This window comes from Zosterops lateralis, assembly GCF_965231275.1.
Source record: "Zosterops lateralis genome assembly, chromosome: 7".
NCBI lineage: Eukaryota > Metazoa > Chordata > Aves > Passeriformes > Zosteropidae > Zosterops > Zosterops lateralis.
In genome coordinates this window covers 27,768,207-27,786,147 of record NC_139767.1, presented here as the reverse complement: position 1 = coordinate 27,786,147, position 17,941 = coordinate 27,768,207, and the positions used below count along the sequence as shown (strand labels likewise).

Here is a 17,941-nt window from a genome sequence, read left to right as displayed (position 1 = left end):
TAAAGAAGCAGGAGTTATCTGACAGTGAAGACTGAGTCCTTTTGGTGGGTCCTCTGTCACCCCTGGGTTCCTTTGGGTGTCCCACCTTCAGGATTCAGCCCTGGCAGAACAGCTGCAGAAATATTCACATTTTCACCCCTTTCCTATGATTTCTTCCATGAAGAAAGACTAATGGAAAAGGAAGGGAATGTGAGAGCCTGTATGTGTGTTAGTCTTAATATGTTGAAAGAGGGGACTGTGAGAGCCTTTTCTGGGTTATGGAAATGTGATGAATGAGGTTTCTTGAAGGAAACAATTGCTTCAGTCCTCTCAGTGAACTGCGTGACTGGTTCCTCTGTTTCTGCAGTTTGGTTTTTTTCAGATAGGCCTACATTTATCATGACTTTCCTTTTTAATTTTTTTTTCCTATTTTCCTTTTTATTCTCCCTTTCTCTTTTTCCCTTTCACTTCTCCTGATTCATACTGTATAGAAGCCATTATTCAAAAAAGAATTACCAGGGTGGTAAGAAGTCTGCCAATGGCTAAAGCCTCATGACCTATCCCCTAACCTACAGAAACTCTCTGGCATTATATAGAATTTTGTCACATCAGATACTAGTTTCCCTGAGAAAATAATTTTGGATTTTTAGTATCTCTAGTCCTACATCCTCTACGATGTAGCGTTAGCAGCATGTGCTCCTTCTCAGGAGCACAGTGAGGAAAAGCCCATCTGGTTTGTGAATGCTCAGACATTGCTCTAATGGAAGCCATGAAAATAACTAGATAAATTATTTCACTGAGTTTGTCTGTCAAGCATAATAGGTAGCAGGGTCAGAATCTCTATACAGTGATTCATTTCTTACTGGCTGAGTGGGATTTCTGCTCACAAGCCATTGTACAGAAGTGTCCTCCAATTTTTGCCGTCTCTGTCTTTTCCCTGCCTACCCTTTTAGCTCTTTGATCTCTTGCTGATGAGCTCCAGGGAACATGGCCAGTGTCTGCACTGTGCTCAATGCAGAGAGTTCAGGCACAGGGTAGGCTTTGTGGTGCTGCCATAACTAAAGGATAAATTAGTAAGAACTAATCTAGAATTTGTTAGAATTTGTCATAATTTTCCCTTTTTACTTTCATGAGACTGCTGTTGGGATTGGATAAAACACAAGGGTGAAAAGAATGAGAATAACCTTTCACATGTGGATTTCTTGAGAAAATTTGCTCATTCTGAGCTTTGCTTTTAGTGTTTCAAAGAGGGGATTTATGGCTCACGGCCAGTGTGCTGGCTCTGCCCTGCCATGCCTGCTGTGAGACTTGGGGGCAAATCATGTAGGCTGCCCTCACACATCTTCATCTGGCTGCAGCTCCTGCATTGACTGGAGCAGTCCAAATAATTCTTGACTAACCTGAGTGCTTCTGTAGTTCAACTGGTAGAATGGAAGGTGCAATGAACTCCAGGAGGAGTGAATGATGAGGCAGGGTGATGGATGGTGGGGACAGGAGTGCTCCCAAAGAGAGCATTGCAATGAGGAGTAAGATATGTGCTTACAGTCCACATTTCTCACTGGCACAAATCTCCCACTTGGAAACTGGGAGAAGAGTGATTCCTTGTCTATTCTGTGAGGATGAAGCATTTAGGATTATGAAAAGTTCAGACAGGGCTGCAAAATTTCTCAGTCAGATTGATTGTGTTAAAATATTTACTGTTTCCACAAACATTTTCTGCTACTCAATATGTGGGCTAGGAGTTTTTGCAGAAAGCAAATAATTGCAGCTGAAGCTAGTTTTGAAGCAACCTTCAGGTGAGCGTTAAGGAACATTTTTACATTGCTTTGTGGTTAAACTTAAATAATATTTTCATTACATTTGATTTCCAAATAATGTAAAAATTCTTCCCTATTTGGTAGAAGATGTACTTAGAAATATCCACTGAAGACTTGTTTTCTGATGTTTTCACAGGTCACTTAAGGTTTTCCCTGGAGCGTGACTTTGAATATGACACTTCAGTAATGCAGAAGCTGTAAGTAAATAATACCATGTTTGCAGCCCTTGTTTAAGAGCTGTGTTTACACTCTTTCCAGAGCTTTGCTTGAACTTATCTTTGCTAGACTTCGTGTACCTCACAACAAGCTTGCAGGGAAGTTACTGAGAGAAGACACAGTTTCAAATTTGATCGTGCCATTTCAGATGCTTTGCTTTATCAGCTTCTTGTTTAAGCTAAGGTCTCCAATAATGGTTGCCTAATCCACAGGAAGAAAGCCCAAGACATCTGTTAGTATTGTAGGAAATGTCACAAACAGACAAAATTAAAAATACCTCATTAGCATCTATGAGCAGTGAATAAAATGCAATGATACATTATCAAAAGCTGGCATGACATTGGTTCCCAGGCACAGAACAAAAGCCAAGAACCTTCTTTTACTTGTGGTACTAATTAAAAAGACATACAAGAAGCTGAACAAATGAACCCTAGAGGCTGCTGACCTGGTCATGTTTTTGTTGGCCTTTGGTAACTTGATATCAGAGTTCAGTATCTTAGGAGTCTTGTCACAGAGGTAAGCTTTGGGCAATTCCTCGTTGGGAGTGCACGAAAAGGATACAGTTTCCTTCTCAACATTTGCCATCTTTTTCCAAGGTGAATTAGTAGGGTGCTAATTTTGGTATCTCTTTTCTGAATTCTGCATTGTTTCTCCTAATCAATTCTCTCAGATCTGCTCAATCTCCATTTAATTCAGTCAGCTACTCAACATCCAACCCTTTTGTAATAAAGAGAGTGCTAATTTTTCCATTTATTTCAATTGTCTTTCGTCAGGTGTTATCATATAACTCAATCATCCGGCATTGGAATTTGTAATTTAATCAATAAAGGAGGCCATTTTTCTCAAGAAAATCAAGGAAGAAAGATCTTGAGGAAGATGCACAGTGAAAAGAAGATGAAGAACAAAAAAGGGTGATAGGAACTGTGGTTAGCATTTAATAGCTGAACGCCTTGGTGGCTGTACTTGCCCGGCAAGTAGCAAGCAAAAGAGATACCACTACTTTAAAATTAATGGGTGTAATGATTTTGCCTGTGCACTCATCTTGCAAAATCTAGAAGGACAATAATGGGTAATACTTAAGTTGCTATGACAAGAACCTTGCACCATCTCCAGGTGTTGGCAATCCTGTAGATGAGCAGTTTGGTATCAAGAGAGATGCCAAGAAAGAAACTTGGCTGTGTGAGCTCCTTCAGCCTTTCTGCCCACATGGCTTGTTGCTGTTACTTCAGAAAAGGGCAGAGGAGGGATGATGTGCAGCCTCCCTTTATGTGATCACTGAGGGGCCCAAGGCTTTGCACCACAGGGATGTCCCTGCCCACAGTAAATGTGGCTGTGGCCTGTGAACCTGCTCTGTCCTTGCCTCTGGCTTTTCTTGCAGGGCTTCTGCTGCCCCAAAGGTGGAGGTGAGCTGTGCTCTGCTGGCAGAGTGAGGGGATGGCTGTTCATTGCTAGCAGTGGGAGCTGTTCTGGTTTCCTGCCCTGGTCCATCTGAAGGAGCATCTCTGCTAGTTCTGCTGGAGGTGTGAATTTTGCCCCAGGGGTGAAGTTTGTTTTGCATTCAGCCCCTGGAAGATAACATGCCTTTTGCACACTGCCAAGTAGCTTTCAGCAAGGCCTGGTTGGGAGGTTGAATACCCCACTGGAGAAGCACTTCTGCTGGGCCACAGCTGGGACTCCTTCCTTGGCCCCTTGACTTCACAGTGAGATTGCCTGGGTAGGTCTCAAATTTTCAAGCCTCTGTAGAGTCAGCCATGGTTTTGCTGAGAAATTGCTTATAAGTATTATGGTCTCAACTTGGCAAAGTCTGCAAAGCACAAGATGAAAGATATCAAAACTCTTCATTCAAAAAATGTTAATATTTAAAATCACAGTAAATCGTTTGGTGTTTAAGGCATGTCACTGCTCCTTTGCTTATGTCTCTCCCAAGGCATGGTTGCTAGTGCTATAGACACACTTTCTGCAAATCTAACATTGAGCCAGCAATTGAAACACCCATCTTGTGGGTCTTTTAGTCAAAGCAGGCACATTAGTAAAAAAACTTAATAATACAACATTTTGGAGAATTTTTAATATGTGGTGTGCGGCATTTGTCTTGAAGATTTTAGTGCTCCCCTTAAGTGCTACTCCAGATCGAATAAACAGGTATTTAGAGAGTTTTCAGGTGCTTATTTTCAACCTGCATTGACAAACTTTTCCTGTGGTGAGCACAGGAGAATCAAGTGTAGAGCACTACAGTAAATAATCTTACTTCCCCCCCACCTTCCATCCCCAACGACACTCTAAGCACTCTACAGTAAAAGCTGTCTCTTAATAGGGATAGGGTCTTACCTCAGGGTTTTATTAAGTAATGAACATCACAGATTGAAAAATGCCTGGACAAGGATTGCATTGGAAGGGGCTGCCCACGAAGGTGGTGGAGTCACCATCCCTGGAGGTGTTCACGAAGTGACTGGACGTGGCCCTCAGTGCCATAGTCTGGTTGGCAAGGTGGAGATAAGTCAAAGGTTGGACTCAATGATCTCAGAGGTCTTTTTCAACCTAAATGATTCTGTGATTCTGTGTGAGTCTGTGAAATGAAATGGAGATGAAATTGAAATAGCTTGGTCCTATATTCTCAGCCACTCTTGAATTCAAGTCCTGCTCCTGTTTTGCACAGCTGTACCAGAAAGTTTTGGACAAGGAACGTGTGGAGTGTGCCAATCAGACTGCTACAAAATCCACAGAACTGCAACTGGATGACAAATCACTCCCTCTGCCCTTGGAAAATATCATAGAAGCCTTTTCTTATATGAGCAATATTGTAAATATTGTTCATCTTTTTTTCATAAACCTGTGTTTGAGTCTATTCTCCAACCTTTCAACAGTGCCAAAGGATTACCAAACATGCACCATATGATTGTTTATGATCCCTGGTCCCTTCTTGTGCACTCCAAATAATGTCATCAAAGCTGGTGCTGTTCTGCCTGTTGTGTTTGGACAAATATGAGAGCAGAGTTTCTCCCACGGAATAGCTTAATGTGCTGTGTTTGAAGATTGACTTTTGGAGCAATGACTCTTTGACTGGCCAAAGCAATCAGTGCTTTGCCCAGCCAGGAAGCCTGGGGAACCCAGCTCTAAGAAGCTTTCTGATGAGAACTGTGGCTGAAGACATTTCTCAAGGTTGATTTAGCACTCCAGAGCTCAGAGCTTTGTGGAGCTGGAGCATCTTCAGAATTAAGCAATAGCACAGGCAGATTGCTGCTCTGTCCTTCCCACAGTAATGACTTCTTCTTTTCACCTAAAAAAGAGAAAATTTTGAATTACACATTAGTAAGTGCTGCTTAATAGTGGTATTTTACACAAAATCATGCCAGTGTCAAGTATGTCCAAAAATATTTACATATATGTTCATTAGTTTTTCTCCACTTGCTTTTAGCTGCTAAAGCATTTTGAAACATTTGGTTTGGTTTTTCTTTGTCCTGCTCTCGGCACCATATCACCCATTTTAGTGATTCAATGCTGATCAGGAATTTGGGGGAAATAAAAGAAACATTGCAACCACTTTTAGCTCATCTCCTAAAGGATTTATTGGGTTTTGCTCCCACTGATTTTGAATTCAACAGGCAGCAGAAGGACTGGATGTCATTTAGCTATTAGAGATTTTTGTTTTCCTGATCATTGTGAAGTAGCATCATTAACACAGGCAAATTACCATGCTTCACTGTGCTGTGTCCATGGTACATTAGAGGCCATTTTCCATTGGTAAAGCTGAGTCTATTCTTCTGTAAAATCAGGGGGCCATTGGCAGTTCTTTGGCAAGTGAGACAGAGGGACCATTTAATGGGAAGAAGAGTGGTCTAATAAAGGGGAAGAAGTCGAACATGACAAGTGCAAGGAAAGATAGCAGAATGTTGGTTTATAAATCGCTGCATAATTGGGCCAAAAATATTCATCCATTTTCACGGGACCAGGGAGGAAGAGGATGGCAGTTTTGGGGTAAATGAGTTACGTGACTTTTCCAAAGTGCATTTTAAAGAAGTCAAGTACTCAATCAATTTCTCTTCCCAGTAAGAGTGCTGTGATTTCAGGCTAATGGAAAATGGTTTGTATTGCTGAATTTTCTTTTTTGAAATGGTGTATTGGCTTCTGGTGAAGAACTTGGACTTATGCTTGAATATGTCTGGATTTTACAAATATGTTTTCAGTTTAATAAGATGAAACCAATTAACCAGAAAAGCCATTGCCAATGGATTTTACAACTACATAAAATATATATTGCTTTTTCTTGAAATATTTCATCACCCTTTTGAATGTTCCTTTTTCTTTCCTTTGCTACCACTGACAAAGCACTGTGATAATTTGTTCCCTCATGCCTTTTCCTGAACACATTCATCTCTGGCCTTGACTGTGGATATGTGTGTGTGTGTATGTTAGGCATGTGCATATGCATCTATTTATTTCTGACTCAGTGTTTATTTTTTTCTCCGGTGTTGTTCAGTGTGTTTAACTTGTGGCCTGAGGAAAAACAGAGCACACAAACTATAAAAAAGTTGTTCTGAAAAGTGCTTAAAGTGTCACAGGACCCAAGGGCTAATGAGCAATCTCTCAAAGTCAGGTATTAACGCAAGCGCTGAAATGTTTGGCACAGCAGAGACATTGAAGAAAGCAGAAGCACCTGATTGTTACCCCTCTGGGAGATGTCTCCTGGAACTCTTCTGAGGTCCCTCATTATGTCAGCTGTGCCTTGGAAGTGAGGGTGGGAACAGAGACCCCCCCCCCCCCACCCCCCCGATCCTGCAGTGGCAAAGAGGTCTGTGGAAATGAGTTCTGGTCTCTGCCTGCCTGTCTCTGAACAGGAATGCTCATTTAATCACCTATAGCAATATTTTACTTGGAGGAAATTTTAAAATGAGGCCCCATCAGCCTCCTCTACCCCTAAATTTCCATCAACTCTGCCTACAGAGAGGGCTGGGTAATAACACACAAGCCATGGGTGCATACTGAGGAATTGTAGGATTTCTATTTCCATTACCTCAGCCTTCCCCATTCCCATGTAGCCTTGCCTTCTGCTTCAAATGCAAAGGATATTAATTTCTATGAGCATGTGGGGCGGTAACCCAGGCAGGCACTGCCTTGGGATGACATGGTTTTCCCTGCTCTGAACAACACTCTAAACTGAAGCATAAAGAGCCTGCTTTGATCCCTAATAACTTTGCTAGTTTGCTTTAGTTACCAGTTGATACAGAGATGACTTAAACATGGTATTTTGGGGTAAAACATAGAATGTTTGTCCAAGTACATGGCCGTGACACGCAAAATTAGCTGTTGCAAACAGACGTCTCTGTTCACATCAACTTTGCCCAATTTGTCAAGAAAAGATATGTATCATCTAAAAGAAAAACAAACACTAAATTTGGATAACAGGAAACGCTTGAATTCATTTCTTCTGCAAACGGTGGGAGTGCCCTGCAGGACAGTGCCCTTTTTGCATCACTGTTTTCCTTTAGCAGTGGTTCTCACATTTTAAAAGTAAGTTTAGATATTTTACCAGCAGCCTGACATCATTACTAAGGCTCTGCATGTTTACCATAGAACTCCTGATCTAGTTGAAGGAAATTATTACATGAGAACTTTAAAGGAGATACTCTTTCAATGGGGTGTGAGCTTCAACACAGACCTAACAGTTGCCTAAAGTCTTTCTGGATTTGTGAAACTGTCCCAAGAGCCACACCAAGTTGTGAATGATGCTGCCCTTCAAACAGCCAGGACTCCCCAACACCTCCTTCCAGTAGCTATGGTGTGAGCAGCATAGCTGGTTTACATCCAAGCTTGTCCACTGCTTATTTAATTCTCACTTTTTTTGGCCTGTGTTGAATTCCTGGCCTGTCCTTCATATTAAAATGACCTTGTTCCTCCAGGGAAACCTCCCCCATTTCAAACAAATGGTACCAACACCAAATAGCTGCTTTGTGGTATCCAGTTTTGTCCTGCATTTGTTTTAAAGCTTCCCAGGAACCCTTGGCTACTTTGCACAAACTGTTAACTTGAGGGTAATAATTTTGTCTGGGTTTTGTCACAGAAATTCAATTAAGGAGGATTATGAACACAGTTGTAGGCCTGTTTCATTTACAGTTGCAAATGAAACCCAGGCCACACACTGATCGTTTATATGGGACAGGAGATGCTGTGTAGTTTTGAGTGGCTGAATTACCTGCATGTTCCTTTGTGTGGCTTCACTGATTGCAGAAGGGAGGGGAGTGAGAGTTGCAAAAATTAATAAAAAAGTGATATAAAAGTGGGAAATAAATCACTAAGGGAAAAACTACCCCCACTGCTTTTCCCTAGGAGGCACACATCCCTTCTACACATAATAAACTCCACAGGGAATTTCTTCCTCCTTAGAAAACATATCCCAAAGGGCAGGAGTGAGTAGTCCTTTATTTATTTATTTATTGTAAACAAAGAGCAATATTCTGTTTTCACGGCCTTGATTTGGCTCCAAGTCCCTGAGCAACTGGGGACGGAGCATAAGGTTTCACTTTTTTTTCAGTTCTTATTTCTGGGTCATAGAAGCCAACATTTTATTCAGTTTTTCTCTTTTCAAGTTTTTCTGCAAGCAGCTGAATTCCCACATAGGAAAGGGGAGAGGAGGGGGAAGGGGAGAAAGGACATTTACCATATTGGATCAAAATGATAGCTGCTGCAGAGGCTGGCTCCAGGTGGAAGCAGCATGTTTGGAGACAAACAAGGAGGGAATTTGTTTATTCAGGAGATGCCTTTTTAAGTTATGAAGGGCAAAACAAAGGCAAAACTTGTTTTGATGTCCTTTGATGAAATGTCTGTGTTTGTAGAGGAGCAATATCTCTTAGCTTTGCTTTGCAACAACAAACTTGGGAAATACTTTGCACCACTCAGGAGAAATGTGGAGGGCATGTTACTTGGGTCACCCTTTCCTCCTCATCCAGGCTTTGTCCCACAGCTTTGGGCTCTGTCCTCTAACCTTTTGCCTGGGAAATCCCACACTGATTTCCCCAGGGTGTTGCCTGCCTGAAGACATGAAGGATAAGGCTTAGCTCCCATATACTGATTTTTATTCATAAGGAGTTATCACTATTTTGCAGATGGGGAAGAGAGAGGTGCTCAAAGATGGAATCAGCCCCGAGCCAAGACTAGGTACAGTCCCAGCTCCCTGTATGAAGTCAGTGCTGTGGTCTTTGCTGAAGGACCTACCCTGTGCATCACCTTTGATTAAAGCTCTCCCCTCATACTCTATTTAACAACTCGTTTGCCTCTTGTTTCTTACTTTCTTCCTGATCCTTCAATTCTAGGAAGGGTTATACTGTCCTTACTGTGGTTTCAACTACATGCCTAAGAGGCTTACTGGATTCTTCACCAGATGAGGGGAAATAAGCTCTTTAGTTTCTAGCTTTAGATCAGATACTGTTTCTGTACCTCTCTCTATACAGACCTGACACTGTTGAACGCTGAAAGAGAAGCAGGCAGCTTATTAACTCTGAAAAACTTCAGCAAAATTCACTGTAAAGTGATGCAATGAAGTGTGAACAATATCTACTTTTGCTTCACGTCCAGGACAATTCATCCTGTGGTAAGGGGCTGTTACAGTATTTTATATTTTTCAGTGGTGTTGTGGTAGAGTTTTTTGGTGTCAAACCAAACTTCTTGTTGAGGTAAAACCTAGATGAAGAGAATGAAAGGCCTTATATAAAGCATGATCTATGAGTCTCTTGCATTTTGGGCACCTTTTCTAGAGAAGTTAGGACAACTGAAATCAGCATCCTCAGCAGCTTTCAGTCCAGGTGAACATGGCTTTGTGGAGAGCATTATAACTAGATGGGTTTGAATGTGAATAACCTTGCAGAAGTCAGTGGATTCCTGCTGACACAAAAATAGTGAGGGAGAAGAAGGGGAGGATCAGTATTGCACATAGCTATCAGGTTGTTTTGTTACAACTGATTGGGAAAGTCTGTCATAATCCAGTTTTGTTGAATAGTGGAGGGAGGAAATGAGCATCTCCAGAGGGTGACTCACAAGAAGGGCCCTCCCATGGGTGACAAGAGCTGACCTTTGAGACTGCTGATCTCCTGCTGGGATGCCAAGGCCTTGCAGCCTAGCTTAGCTCAGGTGGATAAAGTAGGGTGAGATGAATCTCTGCCTACATTTCACTCACATATTTTATATTTGGTAGAGCATATAAAAATAGTCCTTTTTTTAGCATCTTTCAATCTGTAGATAGTAGAGGAGTTAGATCCTTAGCCAGCATAAACTTCACTACTAAAGAGCTGACTTTGATGGAGTAACTTCTGCTTTGCTCCAGTTCAAGCAGTTTCAATCTCCACAGAGTTTTCTGGGGTCGTTTCAGTAGAACCTATAAGCTTTATACCTAAACTTCAGCAAAAGGACAGGAAGAGGCTGCATGGTATGTAAAGTACACATGATTTCAGGCAATACCCTGTGATTTAGATAAAGCATTTTAGATTCATGACATCTGGCAACATTGCTCTCTCAGAGTGTAGCAGAGAAATAATCCTTTCAAATCAACTCTGTTGGAGAGTGAAACATTTTTCACCAGCCTAGTTTAAAAATCATATCTGAGCCTTTCTCTCCTGCTAACTGGTTCAGCACAAACAAACAATGCACACAGGATGTAGCTGTTTCAGCAGTTTCCCTGGAACTTGCTGTACATTGAAAATTATTTTCTAGCTTTTTTCCTTTTTTTTCTTTTTTTTTTTTTTCTTTTTTTTTTTTTTTTTTTCTTTTTTTTTTTTTTTTTTTTTCTTTTTTTTTAAGCAGGTTTTTTCTTACATAGAAGGTAAACTGTGTAGCTGAATCATAAAGCCAGATAAAGTATCATGCGCCTGTGCTGGACTGAAGTCCTTTTCATTCAAATAATGACTTTATCTGCTTATTATGGAAGAACTGAATGAAATGTGGGAAAGTAAGATTGAAACACACTTAGGAGCCTATATTTCAGCATTCTGGGGGAGGCTGACCATTAATATGGGAATTAATAACCCTCCAAAGCCACCTCATCTGAGTGAAGAATGCAGAGTCTAATTCTGTTTCAGAGAAGCTAAAATTAAATGTTTGTAACAGCTTTATGTGCATACACTCTCCACAGGAATCATTTTCATTCCCTTTAGGCAAACTCAGAAGAGACTGAACATTTAACAGCCTTGAACCACCCAGTCTGTGTGCCATATGTACACAGCACTGAGCCATGCCTGTGTTGTCAGTCTTTAGAGTCTTCCTGAAAGGTGGAATCTGGCTGGTTGCTAGCAATCCATGTCCTTAGAGGCACTGGAGCAAAATGCTGATGTTGATCAGAAGGCAAAGGTCTGAAATTGTAAGCAAACAGAGAAGATCCATCATGCATTTTCACAGATGATAAAAGGCTGACAGTGGCAGTCTGCTTATCAAATAACTAGATTTATTGAAATAGCCTGTGCTCTCATTAAAGTTTGCTTTTCATGTTTTTGTTTTATTTCATCTTACTGAAGGTGTTAGGGTTTTTTTTCCAAACCTACTATTGCTGTCGTGGCAAACTGGCTAATTTAGAGTTATTTTTTCTGTTAATGCTTAAAAGCAGCATGTCCTGCAGTGTTCTCTTCTTACTGACATTGGAGGACCTCAGAGCAAAGCCAGTCCCTGTCATGAAATCTGAGATTCCTGGAAAATAAATCAGAAAAAATAATGTAATAATTATTTTGTTCTTTGCAAGATGTTAGTGCTAGTGATAGTGCTAGACATTTCATAAGCATAAGCCTGGTGCTGTCAGCTATGCTCAGAAAATGAGGTGGAATTGATCATTTTTAATCAGCAGAGAGAAATGAAATGCAGAAACAAAAGTGTTGCTAGCATGATATGACATCCCTGTGCTGAAAGGACCGTTCCTTTCCTAACTCACTGTGGTATCACATTTTGTGGTTTTGTTCCTGGGGGAACGAGCTTCTGCTTTCCTCCTTTTCTGAAAACATTTGTAAGATGGGAAGTGGAATATTAATAATTGAAAATGCACGTTGCAGTAATGCCATTTGCATAAGGATGTTTCTTGACCCATGGAGGATATTCACTGTTTGTTGGAGAAAATATCAACAGAAGAACTGTGGGAGCCTGATGGATCTAAAAGGCAACCTGGCAATAAATTTATTTCTCAGATGAATCCTAATGTGGTTCCCAAGACTGGAATTCTCTATTTGTAGCCTGCCCTTTTTCTTGGAATATGTGATGCACTATCAAGAGATCAATATCCCCCAGTACTGGATGTGGTACCAGTAAGCAGATATTTAACCTGGAATAAAGGGCTTTTTTAAATAAAGGACATGGAGACAAGCCCTTCCTCCTGCAGGATTTACTTGTTGAAGTTTAACAGTCCCAGTGACCTTCACTGAGAAAGTCCTTCTCCAAAAGCATTTTACCAATGAACCCCGTGGAACTCAGCAGCTGTGGTTAAGACTGATTTGACTCTGCTGATATTTTAACCTGTCATTTCAGGAATTGTGGTTTTCTGTTTGGACCTTTTGGGGTGTTGTTTGTTAAGCCAGATGCTTATGCAGCAGAGCCATCCTTCCATGCTGTTTTGAATGCCAGTGGCACCGAAACATTCCTCATGAAGTGCGCACGCTGTTACGATTCATGACTTTAACTCTTAGCATATTTATAGGTCTCATTTCCATTTTTTGTGGTCTCATTAATGGAGCAGCAATAATAAATTGAAATGTTAATGGGGGATCATTTCACCCACAGCAGAAGGTATTAATGAACTTGATACAATAGTTGAAAGGAAAATAAGTTTTTAGTAGTGTAATTTTTTTAACCATTGTCCCTGGTTCTCTTCTTCCAAACATGTGGAATTGGGACAGTTTCAAAATTATGGAAATGATTTCATGCAGACAATCAGCTTCCTGGATATGTTGCATGGGAGATGCACTGTTTGCAAAAATTCCAGTGGGGGCAACCATTCTGTAAGTGAAGCATGAGCAGACTTTGCTGTAGTCATGGTGGTAGAAATAGAAACCCAGAAAGCATCTGTTTTTTTTCTCTGTGTGAGTTAATGAACTTTATTGATGGAGAGTGAAAAAGTGGTCCTCCTTGTCTGAAGTGGGCATTTCACATCCTGTTGTGAAATACTTGGGGACAGTGTTAAGATGTGGTCTCACAGGGGACCTAAATTCCCCAACAGACAAGGGCATGGTACCTTAGGGTCCCTTGGGAGCATTGTATCTCCCTTTTCCCACTGGTAAAGTTGAGGGCTTTGAGCTAGAGGAAACAGTTGGATTTTAAGGATTGGTCAGTTAGTATCTGTGGAGGGTTAATGTCTCCTGAGGGAGAGAAGTTACACTGTGGGGCAATCCTCAGCTGGAAATAAACAGTACCAGACACCATCCAGGACCTTCCCCAGTGCCACGTTGTTGAAGACCTCTGCACTGAAATTAGTTACAGCTGTGAAGACATTTCTATATGCATGCTTAGAAGTGGAAAGCTAAAATTTGTAATACATTTGAAGTAAATTTGCATTCTGGCCCCTGGTACAGAGCATCTGTTTGAGTCTTTTGCTGCTTAGTTCTAGCAAGTTTGTTCCCAGTGAGTTTTCATCTCTCTGAGTGCATTCATTAATCCTTTTTGGACTTTGCTTACCCACAAATATAGAAGAAGCTTTGAAGTGGATTGGCAACTTTTCATCACCCTTTTTCTTTCGTTGTGTTAAATAGTAAGTTTAAAGGTACTAGAGTAGGTCAAGAATTGCATGTGTAAACTGTTTGTTTCCTGCAAAAAAAGACATTGGCATTTAAATGTGCCATTCAAGTTAATCATCTCATAATCAGGAGTTTACTGACCTAGAAACTTAATCTAGTCTTGTGAGTTCAAGTATCTGCAACTTTTTTTAGAAAAAAAGAAAAAAATATTATTTTCAAATGAGGCATGTGATTGGTCTAATTCTCTCTTCTTTGTAGATACCATTAATTTGAAAATTACTTCTGTGAGGTGTTGTTATCTTGCTTCTGTGCAGGCAAACTGTGAGCCCCAGCCCCCAGAATTAAGCAGAGGGTGACCAAGTACATATGAAAATGGACGGATAAATGCCAATGCAGACCTATTTGAAACAGGAAGAAAGGAAAGGAAAAGAAAAGAAAATCTAAAAAAGGAAGATTATCTGTCTAGCCTTATTGGCAAATGATCAGAAAAGTGACTGAAATCATTATATTGCATTTTTTCCTGCTTAGAGTTTGATAAAAAACTCACCATAAAATTTTCCACGATGTTCTTGATTTTGGGCTGGGAGGCCTGATCAACACTTACTCTTTCTCCCTGCAACAAATTGCTAAGTGCCTCAAGCAAATAAAAATATTGTGAACAACCAGCACTGTCAATACTACTTGGCACTGGCAAAGCAAACTCATCTGTTGTTGGCAGAAGGACTCCTCCACATGTAGAGGGGAAAGCACTTGCTTTAACTGTGGATATGGATATAACCCCATCATGTGCCATGGGGTTATGTGTTCAATAGTCATTTTTAGATAGACAAGTGACCTTGAAATGTTTTTAACAGTTTTCTACATTATCACCTTTTAGACTTCCTACTCTCTAGCTTTATTTCAGTTGTATTTAATTTTTTCTCCCAGTTTTTTAATGTCTTACAAAGTTCAGCGTGTGCAGATTTGGCTTGGGGCTGGAGGTGGAGCACAGCTGGTGGAGTGGAGGAGCAGGGAGGGAGATCTTTTTAAAGCAGCTAAACTTGTAGCCAGAGAAGATACTGCATTTATAATGTTCCCATTCTTCTCAATACTTAACAAGAAAAATGATTGTGTGTGTGTGACGTGAATATTCAGCACAGAGCTTTGGTAGCTGACCGCTCTCTTTTCACAGCCATCCAACTGCACACACATTCCTAAGGGATTACCTCACTGCCAGCGCTCCTCAAAGTGTGGGATAGCCGAAGCCGACCAACTGCAAAGCTCTTTTCTGCCTGCTGCGGTGCTGGTTTTAGGCAATGACCTTTAAAACCACAAATCTAACCCTATGTCTACCCCCAAAAAGATTTTCCATTTGTTAGCTAAATGGGAGAAATGCTGGGTGTGGAAATAGGGTAGAGTCTGTAGGTTACATGTAGAAATTCCTTTCCAAGCTCTCCGCTCCCCTTTGGCTCCAAACACTCAATAACTTTCCAGCCAGAGAATGTTTGTCCCTTCTTTCTCCCTCTCTTTTTTTTGTGTTCTTCCCTTGTTTTGCATATTCTGACAGCACTGTTTACTTCAGCCTGCAGCTCCCACTGCTTTTGTGTGCTTTCTCTGTCTCACAATTGCATAAATAAATCACTAAAGAAAATTTGCATTTGACGGGAATTTTTAGCTGATATTAAGTTTTATGGATGGAATATAATATATGTGAGTTGGCTTAATTAAACTTAATTGTCATTTGTGACACGGAGGTCTTTATCTGTACAAGATTATTTTTGCCTTTCATTTTTTTGCTATTAAACATGCCAGTGGATTTGAAAACCCAAGGATGGCAGGTCTCAGAAAGCATCATCTCTCTTGTAGCAAAATATCTGCTTATGCCAAGTGAAGCACATCAGCATCATCACAGAGCTGAACAGTTAATTTATGCCATGAATTTCTAAACACCAGGGGATGGAATCTAGGCCCATATATGTTGTAGCACCCTCTAGTCGCCCTGTTGGTGACTTGCCTCACACTAGAGGACAGATGGTCTGGCTGAAACAGTTCAGATCAAGGGAAAATTGACTAAAAGTTTGTACAGGGTTTCTGTGCCCTGATGTCCTCCATAGGTTGAAAGTGGCTTCCTTGCCCCTGGCAGGCAGTGGTGTGTGCCCCGGGGGGCTGCTGGATTTGGCTTTGGTGAGTGCAGGTTTCTGGCAGAGCTGTGGATGGGCACAGCCCTCACTGCATTTGCTGAGGCTGCAGACACACACCTCCCCTTCTGCCACACGGGCTGGGGTTTTACACCTGCAGAGCAGTGGGGAGCACACAGGAAATTCATCTCATCAGCTGCTGCAGCTTTGTGTCAGAGGCATGAGGAACCAGCCTCCCAGTTCACATTTTTACCCTGTTCTTAAATATCTGCATTATCTGAAGGGAAGGGTGGAAATATCGTTTTACCCTGGAAATGCTATTTACACACACCCAACTAGAGCATGTTTAATCCATCCCTCTGCCCAGGAACTTGGTCTTTTATATTTATCCTTCCATGAGAATCAGGAAGGGCGTGAGCCTTCTGCAGGATCCCCAGATCTGGCTTCACAAAGCACAGGTTCTTGGGAGGGCTCCATACAAGTTCTGTCTCTCTGACTGTTTCTCTAGAGCAAGGCTGGCAAAGTGTAGCTTAAGATTGTCACACTGATTAATACTAATAATATTGGTGCAGCTCCCCAAAGTGCATGAGGGATTGATTGAAATACTAGTTCCAATTTATTTATTTTTCAGGCTAAAGATTCCCACACTTGCACAACTGTTTGTTGTCATTTTCCATGCAAGGGGTCTGTGTGCCCCTGAGACTGATACTGCATCTGCTCCTCTGTGAAGACAAAGATAAACTTGTTCCTGGTGTGTTGTTCTTTCGCTTACTCTTCAGCATATGAACAAGCAATAAGAATGCATTTTAGATGTTAATGAAATTAATGAAAGCCAGATCTCGGAAACAGCTGAGATTGTTGACTGTCTCAGGCAGATTTTTACTTCATTTCAATTACAGATGAGCCAGAACCAAACCCCTGATTAGAATTGCTCCAAATTTTGGATCCACATCTCTCAGCTTTGCAGTTTTGACCAGTTTCCAGTGTTCAATTTTCTTCCTGTTTTATTTTTCCTTCTGGTTTTACTCCAGGTGTTTTAATGTTTCCATTTTGTCTCCATGAAAGACTGGCCTCATGAAGGATGTGAAACGTGCTGCCATAAGTCCCACTGGGACTGCAGAGGCATAATTTGGTTTCAAGATGTGCCTGTACACTCCGGGAGAGCTCGCACTAGACTTGGGGCTGAGAAGCATTTCTGTGCCATTTCAGCAGGCAGGTGGCTGCCCCTGCTGCCACCCTGGCAGCTCAGTAAGGCACAGTCCCTGGGCAAATGTCTTCTCACTGGCCTGAAGGGACTGTGACTCTTGGCAAGTCCTCAGCTGCAGAATCTGATTGGTGGTTTTTTACCATGCCTTCACCATTGCTCCAGAGCACCCCATCGACAGTGCAGTGTTCTCAGTCTGCATATATAAAAATTAAATTATGAATTTATACTCTGATTTAAAAAAAAAAAATAGCCTCTTGAAGACTGTATTAATAATGAACAAATTCCTTTTTATGTCTCCTGGATGTAAGGGGGCCTAAAGCCTCTCCCTAGGGAGAGTGAATGGTCTGCACAATCTAGTTAGAAACCTGAGAGGCAGCAAGCACACAGGAAAGGCTGGTTTATTATCTTTGCTCTTTCATTGCTGTACTCAAATCCCAGGAACAGTGTTACTTTGGGCCCACAGATATTGTGCAGTGCATTTTTAGGGGAGGTTGAGAAAAACACCTGATCATAATGGTTTTAAAAACATTGAGAAAAGAGGAAGAGGAAAAATAAATTACATTAAATGCTACAGTGCTTCATTTACACAATATAATAAAAAGCAAATTTTGTGATTCAAGTAATGATTGCAGGTTATTAAACTGGGCTTTAAAGGCTTCATAAATGAAAGGCTTTTCATAAGTGATGAACATAGATGATAATGGTCTTGGAAATAGAGAGAATCTTTATTAAGCTTGGCACATTTGTTCTCCACCCACCCACTTCCCTGTTACTCTACTTGGTCCCTGGATCACTGTCACAAAAATGTGGCAGTGGGACAAAGCTTGAGTTGGGATGCTAGATGGGAAAGCACCACTTTCCATGGCTGCCAGGGCCTGGAGAACATGACAGCTTGGCAAGAGGCTGCAACAC

The 17,941-nt window shown here is 41.2% G+C and overlaps 1 protein-coding gene across 8 annotated transcripts in view; it reads left to right on the top strand.

The window, feature by feature from the left end:
* The window catches only part of SEMA5B (semaphorin 5B), a 267,706-nt gene that overhangs the window by 82,238 nt on the left and 167,527 nt on the right, over nt 1–17,941 (top strand). For all 8 annotated transcript variants that reach the window (XM_083865131.1, XM_083865130.1, XM_083865129.1 and 5 more), the window contains one exon: nt 1,933–1,993. The gene's annotated coding sequence lies outside the window, so the exon portion shown is untranslated. The remainder of the gene's footprint in view (nt 1–1,932; nt 1,994–17,941) is intronic.